Here is a 9,152-nt window from a genome sequence, read left to right as displayed (position 1 = left end):
TCAAAAAAAATGCCATTGGTCCAAAAAGGTTGGCAGCAGTAGCTCCATAAAACTGAGCCTTAGCTCAATCACCTAATTACTAGTTTAATCTAATGTCTTGAGTACATATGAGATTTTATTATTATAAAACATACTAATACTAATACTAATTCACGTAAAAAAATTCCACTCCTATTGCCTACAAAAGCAACAGCATAACAGTAAACATACAGCGTAATAGTAACGCCTGAGGGGTAATTTTGTCTTTTAACACTCCCACCGCCTTCTCCAGAAGATTGTACCAGATCCTTTTTCATTAATGTCGTCTTATTCTCTCCATATCTTCAGTGCACTCAAAAACCTTCTATGATCAACAACATCTGCCATCATCATCTTCCTCATCGGAACTCACCTTAGGCATCTCTGTACACTATCTTGACCCAGATTCGTCATCATCATCATAGGGGATCATCATCTTCATCAACAAATTCAATGAGTTCTTGGCTTGCTTCTAACCCTATCTCTCTATTCAGACAAACTTTGTAAACCCTAAACCCCCAAATCAGCACCTCCATCTCCAACAAAAATGGCGGATTCCCACAATAAATTTGAAATTGATAGCGCATCCACCGTAGCTACCATCACCATCGTTGTCGCTGCTCCGACCACCACGACTGCCGCCGCTACCGTATTCTTCTGAACCACCGTCGCTGCTTCTAGCACTGGCACACTTGACCGTCTTTCACTCTTTTTCCGTTTCTAAAATTGATTAGGTAAGCAAGTTTTCCATTCCTTTACATTTATGGATTTGTTGTTTTATTGGCTCTAGGTTTTGATTTCAGAACCTAGGACATATTATTGCCAGGTTTTTGCTGTTAGAAAAATTAAAGTAGGAATTAAATTATTCTTTGTATTCAAAGTCACAAATTTTATTGATTCCTTTTTAGTTGTTTAGTGTTAATAATTTGTGATGTAAACGTTATAAGCTAAACACGGGTATAAAAGTAAACGTTTGTTATTATGTTTCAAAAGATTACAATTTTTGCAATCAGTGTTGGTTTGTGATGTTTAAAATCTCACATATAGCCTGGAGTAAATAATATAGATTTTGTTAAACATTAAATATGAATTATTTGAGCCAGAATTCAGAGTCTTCTATGTGCAGGGTTTAATGATTGTGAGAAATTTGATGGATCGAAAGATAGTGAAAATGAAAATGATGAGCCTAATGTACATTAGAGGTAAGCTTTGTTAGTTTCCTCTGTTCCATTTCATTCTTAGTTTTGTTAGATTCGTACAAAAAAAAAAAATTACTTACACAAATTAGAGAAAAAAGATGGAAAACAATAAAGCCTAATTTATTACCTTTTTTTAAAAGTCGACCTAAGTACGTCATTTAACATAAGGATAACAGAGTAAACCAAAGAATTATAAACGTAAGTCACCTTATTTAAGGGAAAATCGGTGAATCGTTGATCATCGCCGCCACCAAAGGAGGAGATGACGATTTATGTCGATCATAGTAGAGGAATGTATATATTTCATCTAGTAAGAAGTACAAATCGCTGAGGCAGTCGCCAGGAACTCGGGCCGTACGCTGATTGAAATCGAAACAATATCTGATTTAAAGTATAAAGGTGTAGCTGATTGTAGAAGCTTCCATGGAGGATAAGTGATCATGGATTTAAATTTGGGTAGGTTTTGAACTTAGTGTAAACTAAGTAGATGATCGGATAATAATCGAAGATGGTGTTGGTGTACAGGTGTGTTTGTAAGTGATAAAGGAGAATCTGTTGGAAGAGGTGGTGTTGGTGATAAGGTTTCCGGATGGGGTATTTTGTACGGAGTATATTGGTAGAGGTAAACAGTATTTAGGTTGATAATTCTTTAGTTTACTCTGTTTTCTTTTTTGTTAATTGATGTTCTTTTTGTTAAATGATGTTCTTAGATAATCTGTCGTGTATGTTTCAGTCAACTGTGCTATGCTCTAAACAATAATAACGTAAACAGCAACAAATGTATCTCAAAAGGTCAATACATTTAACTAAGAATCAAGGAGTATATGTGTAACTTTAAATATTTCTTAAATAGCCTTTTGTTGGAACTGCTATAGAACTGAATATCCTAGGTAGCAACAGTTTAGTCATTTGATAGTTGATTGTTGTTGCATAGTAATATGAAGAAGAAAAAGGCCTAAATGGTAGCAAAATATTCTCAAATGCTCAAATGGCAAGGGATAATATTATTATAGCCTGCATTTTCTAACTGTAGGCACATGAACCTAGCTTGAAAGTTGAAACCATGGTGAGCTACACGACCATAGGTTTGAATTTTTCTATGTGCATTCTATTCTATAGTACCGTCTATATAAAAATAGTCTTAACAAACATAATCCCATACTAAAACTAAGATTCTAATTTCTTGATATTCTTTTAAGTTAGAAGAAACGTCTACAGGTCGAAATGGGATGTATTGAGAACTACTGTATATCTAATCATTTGCAGATTATATCTAATCTATGTCACTATATATATCTGAATATCATATCACACACTCAATACCCATATCTAGAACTGAACTACACGCAGATTATGTAACCCGGCTAAACAGATCCAAACGAGTGTGCAATCTAATCATTTGCAGATTATTTTCTTATGTTCTTATGTGCCAAGTTATATATAGCCAGATTGAACAGAGAGTAGTGAAATATCTGCACAAATAACAAAAGATAACACGCACTCATGTAAACATGATTATTACCACTGTCACCATTAGGCACATCAGCAAGCTTCGCAATGACATCAATCAGCGTCTATTCATGTTCCTAGATCATTCACACAACAATAAAGGTTATTCCAGTTACTCTGGAAATAATTGTTTTAGAAATTCATGTGTTAATTTCAACTTCCCGTACCATACCTTAAGCATTTTCTTCACTTTCTCAAAATTTCAAGCAGATCATGATGAGTAGTAGTATCCAACACCTTTTCCGCCTACAAAAATTTATGGTGATGAATTAGCCCGATTAACAGGTAGCTCGAGACTTTATTGACATTTAAAATGACCCATCAGTCAAAAACACCAAAACCATCTCCAAAATCATATTTGTAATATTAATTAACTCACGGGTTTCAGGGTTTGGGTTCCATTTCCCAAGCCACTTTATTAAGAACTGTGTAGTCGTCTTTTGTTCTTATTCAGGATTAACAAGTGTATTATATATATGGCGCATGTTGTCATAACTACAAAAACTATAGGATTGAGAAGGCAATAATCGTTGGATCAATATGATTATGAGAGTAAACGTATGAAAATTCTGTACATCAGGCAAAAATCACCTCAAGATTTGCATATGAAGGTAAGTGTTGGACGTGGAAGTTGTGTTGATTGTAGTTTCGTTTTCTTCTTTAATTTTAAACGTGGCAAGATGGAATAGTCCGGTAACATCTCAAATGGGTCAGCCTAAATTACCCTATCAAATACGTCAGCCGAAATGGGTCAGGGGCTATATGATTATTAGTAGGAAAAAGAATTCAACATTTTACAATGACAACATAAAATTTTACAATCCATTTAGTTGTTCAAAAATGGAAGTATGCAAACTATATGTTCAAAAATGGAAGTATGCAAACTATAGTACTACTTACTTTGAATTAAATGCAGAATAAAATAGTATGATTGATATTAATCTGATTCAGTCTGCCTATATGTTCAACGAGCATATTAGTTAAAAAAAATGTAACTGAAATAATGTGGTAGAGTAAACACAACATGTTATTGTAATCCAACTTTTTTTTTGTCAATATAATCTCCTTTACATTATTTTACGTTATTGAATATTTGTTTACATGGACAATCAGATAAATAAAAGGCAAAAGACTCATGATGCTCTTATCAATAAACACGTTGTACCTATCTATCATCGTGATTTTGATTTTGCCAAAGAAAGGTACCTGTTACAAATTGTTTTGAAACTTCTTTTTTGTTCATATTTGTTATCTTAAAGTTATTTCCTGTGTTTTATCATGGGCATCTGTCGTTTGTTTGTTGTGATGAGAAAAACAGGTTTACAATAGTTTATTTGAGTCGTTTTTTTCCAGGTGACTTCTACTTTCCTAGACAACCAAGTGAACTTCAAATTTGGTGATTTTAGCAATTATAATCAGTTTATATATGAATGAGTTGATTTTGGTTATGTTTGATTTGGAATGGGTCAATTAGAATATCAGATGAAACAATCTCGGTTATATTATTATACTTGGTTTCAGGTATGTTTACCTTGGATTGTTCAACAATATACGTATTAGAAGCTTTTTTTAAAACATAACGCATTAGTCATCTCAGAACTCCAGTGTCTTTTCTCCCGACATAATCAGTAATCTCTTTTTTAATTCACGGCTTCTGACAAAGACGCCATTTTGTGTAATGGAAGGGAAGCTGCACCAACTTTAAGCCAAGCACTTATGGGGCATATATGATTTTGGAAGGAAGGGATGAAGGTACTGTTGATTGTTTACAAGAGGTTGTTTATGTTCATATGCATTATATATATATATATATATATATATATATATATGCAACGTGGTTTCAAATTCGGTAATTGTCAATTTCGACAAGGCGTGCAGTTTGTAGTTATCATTTCAAATTATCGTCAAGCATATATGGAAATGATAGTTGCTTGGATGTTATAGAGTGGAAAGCAAATTTATTCATTAGGACCTCTTTTATTGGTGTCAAAATGGGTAATAGTAGATTTCGACATGTTCGCTTCTCACCCAAACGTCTACAAATATCCGCCGCGAAGCGCGGTTGGCAAGCTCTAAAAAATTATGCATTTTCGAAGCAATTTGGGAAAATTTTGACCCATTCAAACTGTTTCAACTATTATTTTACAGCTTAAACATTTCATGGTCTTAAAAATTTTAAGAACGTTTTTTATTTTGTACTAGAATCAGTTAACTCAATCATAAATGGGTCAAAATTGACACCTATAACGATAAATATTAACACTTGATCAATGGCCAGTCCTCCATATAACCTTTCAAACCCACCTTCAACTTAGATGAACACAAGTTTTAATTAGTGCTAGTCATTGACTTGAATCGATGCAGGTGGTTAGATGTTGCTTGGAGCATCAGTGGTGGTTGAGATTAAGGAGCCAGAACACAGGTATAGGCCAAGGATAACTCAAGCATACCAGTGGATCTACTGTTCGGTCAAAAGCATACATTTGTCATATTGTGGCCCCCGGGGCGGTTGGAGATAATCATGGATTATTAAGTTTCTTTTTCCAAAACGGGCCTACCCATATAATTTTGATTGATACTATCCTTTACAATGTGACTCCTACCATGCTTTTTGTATAAACATAACATATGATCTATGTATTTAAAGAGGGATTTCCAAAACAGCCTTACCGAAGCCCCAACGAAGCGGGGCACCACAAACTAGTTATTAATAAATAAAGTAACAATGGACGACATAATTGTCGTTCCATGGGTAATATATGCTTGTGACTTGTGAGGTTCAATTTATATTTACACACACATGTATATATAATTTTTTGAACAGTATTACGAGATCATTCAGGAGTACTTAACTACTCATGCGTTCATCTCCCTGCAGTTGCATAACCCATCCTCAACTGCTGTCCATGAGGAAACCCGATCCAAACCGAGGACATGAGCGATAAAATCCCCACCCTGACTGCCCCAACAACGCGATGTGCGAAAGGCACCTTTAGTTGAAATTCAAGGGTAAAGGGACAACATTGTGTGCAATGCTGCACCCCACGGAAGTCGAACTCCCGATATCTCGCTAAGAGAGGCAGACCACTACTACATGACCTACAACACAATGTTCATATATATATATATATATATATATATATATATATATATATATATATATATATATATAAGGAAGGGATCCACTAAGAACTCATTAAGAGTGAGAACCTGAGAACTCAAATTCGAACAAAAAAATGACACGGCCGAACAATTTTGTGGTTAGTCGAACAAAAAGATTAGTTGCATGAAAATCACATGTTCTACAATTTTGTTTGGTTCTACAAAATTTGGTTCGGTTCTACAAAATTGTAGAACGAAAATTAGTTCGAATTGGGGCATTTTTGTTCGGCCGCCAGAATTTTTTTCGGTTCTACAAAATTTTGGTTCGGTTCTACAAAATTGTAGAACTAAAATTGGTTCGAATTACTCATTTTTTGTTCGAATTACTTCTGTTCAGTTTTTTTTTTTTTTTTCTTTTTTTTTTTTTTTGTTTAGCCCGATTTAGAGTTTAGGGATTAGGGTTTTCGGGTTTACTCCGTAAACCCTCAACCCTAAACCCTAAACTCTAAACCGTTCGTATAAAAAACTCACTCTAAACCCTAAATCCTAAAACCCTAAATCTAAACCCTAACTTAATTTGATGAAAATTGATGTAGAACAAGTGTAGAAAAGCATGTTCTACATGCTGTTCTACATCATGTTCTACATAAAAATGTAGAACCAAGTAAACAATGCATCTAAAAGACAAAAAATAAAAATTGCTCGACCAGAACAATTTTTGTTCGGCCATGTTCAAATTTTTGCTCGACTACTGTAGTTCTCAGAGTTCTCATTCTAAAAATGGTTCTCATTTGATCCCTCTACAATATATATATATATATATATATATATATATATATATATATATATATATATATATATATATATATATAGGGGCAGGATCAATGGGGAAGTAACCAATCGGGGGAAAGCGGGGGGAAGCAAATTTTTTTTTCCGTTTTTTTGAATTTTTTTTTCCGGCATCAAGATCACACGAAAATATGAACATTTAGAAGAGACACTTCGTGATGAATGTTATTATTTAGGCGGGAAAACGATCGACGAAAATAACATTCAAGATAATATTGTTCGTGAAGAATATGAACGTTTTTTTTCCTTCATGTTTTGGGAAGTAAAATTTAGCCCGATTTAGAGTTTAGGGTTTAGGGTTTAGGGTTTATTCTATAAACCCAAAACATCAAACCCTAAACCCTAAACTCTAAACCGTTCGTGTTAAAAACTGAATCTAAATCCTAAATCTAAACCCTAAATCTAAAACCCTAAACCCTAGATTTCTAAACCCTAATATCTAAACACTACAAACTCTAATATCTAAACCCTAATATCTAAACCCCAATAGCTAAAACCTCAAAATACGCTCGAAAAATACGATAATTGTTATATATTACTTCTTCGAGCGTTTTCCTGCCAAAATAAAAACATTTATCACAAAGTGTCTCTACTAAATGTTCATATTTTCATCTCATCTATAATGTTCGTGAACAAAGTTTTTTCAAAAAACGAAAAAAAAAAAAAAGTTTTTGCTTCCCCCCGAATGGTTACTTTCCTCTTGATCCTATAACTATATATATATATATATATATATATATATATATATATATATATATATATATATATATATATATATATATATATATATATATATATATATGTATAGTGTTTTAATCAAGAGGTAAACACTTTTTTGGAGGGAAATGGGGGAAATTAATTTTTTTTTGTTTTTTTGAATTTTTTTTTCAAGCATTAAGATCACATGAAAATATGAATATTTAAAAAAAAAATACTTTGTGATAAATGTTATTATTTTGATGGGAAAACGTTCGAAGAAATAAATGATAACATTCATTGCAATAAATGTTTTGCTTCTGAGTTTTTTTTAAGGGGTTAGAAATTAGGGTTTAGAAATTAAGGTTTAGAAATTAGGGGGTTAAAAATTAGGATTTAGTTATTAGGGTTTAGAAAATTAGGGTTTTGGGTTAAGAAATTATGGTTTAGGGTATAGAAAATAGGGTTTAGATTGAATATTAAACACGAACGGTTTAGAGTTTAGGGTTTAGGGACTAATCCAAAATCCTAAACCCTAAATCCTAAATCGGGCTAAATTTTGAAAATAACACTTCACACAAGATGAAACAAAACGATGCAAATAAACTCTAATTTAAACATTACTCATGATGAATATTATCATTTATTTCTTCGAGCGATTTCCCGCCAAAATAATAACATTCGTCACAAAGTGATTTTTTTAAATGTTCATATTTTCATTTGATCTTAATGTTTGAAAAAAAACATTACTTCTCCCCAAAAAAGTGTTTCTCTCTTGATTAACGAGTTATTAAGTGCATAAAGCCTGATTAACGAGTTACAACGGGATGCTCTCATCTTTTTTCTAGATCAAGAATGTCTAAGGTGCTGTTTGTTTTTTAAGATGTTTTTGTCTGAAGATCTGCGGACCATGTCTGTTAAGAAGATGTGGTCTGAAGGTCTGTATGCTGAATAATGAAGACTGTTTGTTTTTATGTCTGCAACATAACTTAATTCTGTCTGCAGCACTTAGAAGCACATTTCTAAGTCTGCGAGGCTGCAGACATAATAAGACATTATTTTATCTTATGTCTTCAGAAAAACAAACTGTCTGCAGTAAAAACGTCTGCGGACGCGCAGACATAAGACATAATGTCACACCCCCAGTTAGGGCCTGGGTGAAATGTGACTTAATATCAAATCAACCAACATATTATAATATACGAGAACAATACTAAATGATAAAACAAACTTTATTGAGCACGCAGCGGAAAATGAAACGTAGTTACAATGATAGGAATAACAATAATGGAAATGTTCACATGCAGAAGTAATAAATGCGATATCTCTTGATCCTATGTCCAAGTAGCATCACATAAGCAGTAAGTATAAGAGCTTGAATCAAACAGCACCTGAGACAAAACATGCTAAAGTGTCAACCAAAAGGTTGAGTGAAGTTCATAGGTTTAACAAATAAGTTTGACCGTTTGTTTTAGACCACAAGATTTAATTTGTAAGGTTGATCTCCCGCAGGATCAAAAAGTTATGCCAGTGCGTGATATTTAGACTAAACGTTCAAGTTTGCCCCATGACAAGTTAGTTCTACTTGTCGGTTTAATTTCATTATCAAGCAATACAAAGATAACATCAAATGTATCGGGGACGTTACTCCCGATAGGCCTACCCCCAATAACTAAGCATGCCGCAGCACCTAAAAATATCACTGTAGGGACTTAGTCGGACATAGCCGGGTATAGCATAGTTTTAGTTGGTACTTGTGTCTAAATTGTAAATAGTAAA

The 9,152-nt window shown here is 33.4% G+C and overlaps 2 long non-coding RNA genes across 2 annotated transcripts; both read left to right on the top strand.

Annotated features, from left to right (window-relative positions):
- The first annotated feature begins 353 nt into the window (after positions 1-353).
- Positions 354-1,985, top strand: LOC139855535 (uncharacterized). Its single transcript, XR_011761479.1, has 3 exons — positions 354-752; positions 1,145-1,220; positions 1,435-1,985. It is a non-coding gene; the product is annotated as an uncharacterized lncRNA (long non-coding RNA).
- Positions 1,986-3,672: 1,687 nt separating this feature from the next.
- Positions 3,673-5,713, top strand: LOC139855536 (uncharacterized). Its single transcript, XR_011761480.1, has 3 exons — positions 3,673-4,478; positions 5,091-5,148; positions 5,605-5,713. It is a non-coding gene; the product is annotated as an uncharacterized lncRNA (long non-coding RNA).
- Positions 5,714-9,152: the final 3,439 nt, after the last annotated feature.

Source organism: Rutidosis leptorrhynchoides, chromosome 6 (genome assembly GCF_046630445.1).
Source record: "Rutidosis leptorrhynchoides isolate AG116_Rl617_1_P2 chromosome 6, CSIRO_AGI_Rlap_v1, whole genome shotgun sequence".
In the NCBI taxonomy this organism is placed as follows: domain Eukaryota; kingdom Viridiplantae; phylum Streptophyta; class Magnoliopsida; order Asterales; family Asteraceae; genus Rutidosis; species Rutidosis leptorrhynchoides.
Note: the sequence above shows the minus strand (reverse complement) of the source record. Positions and strands in the feature narration are given on the sequence as shown.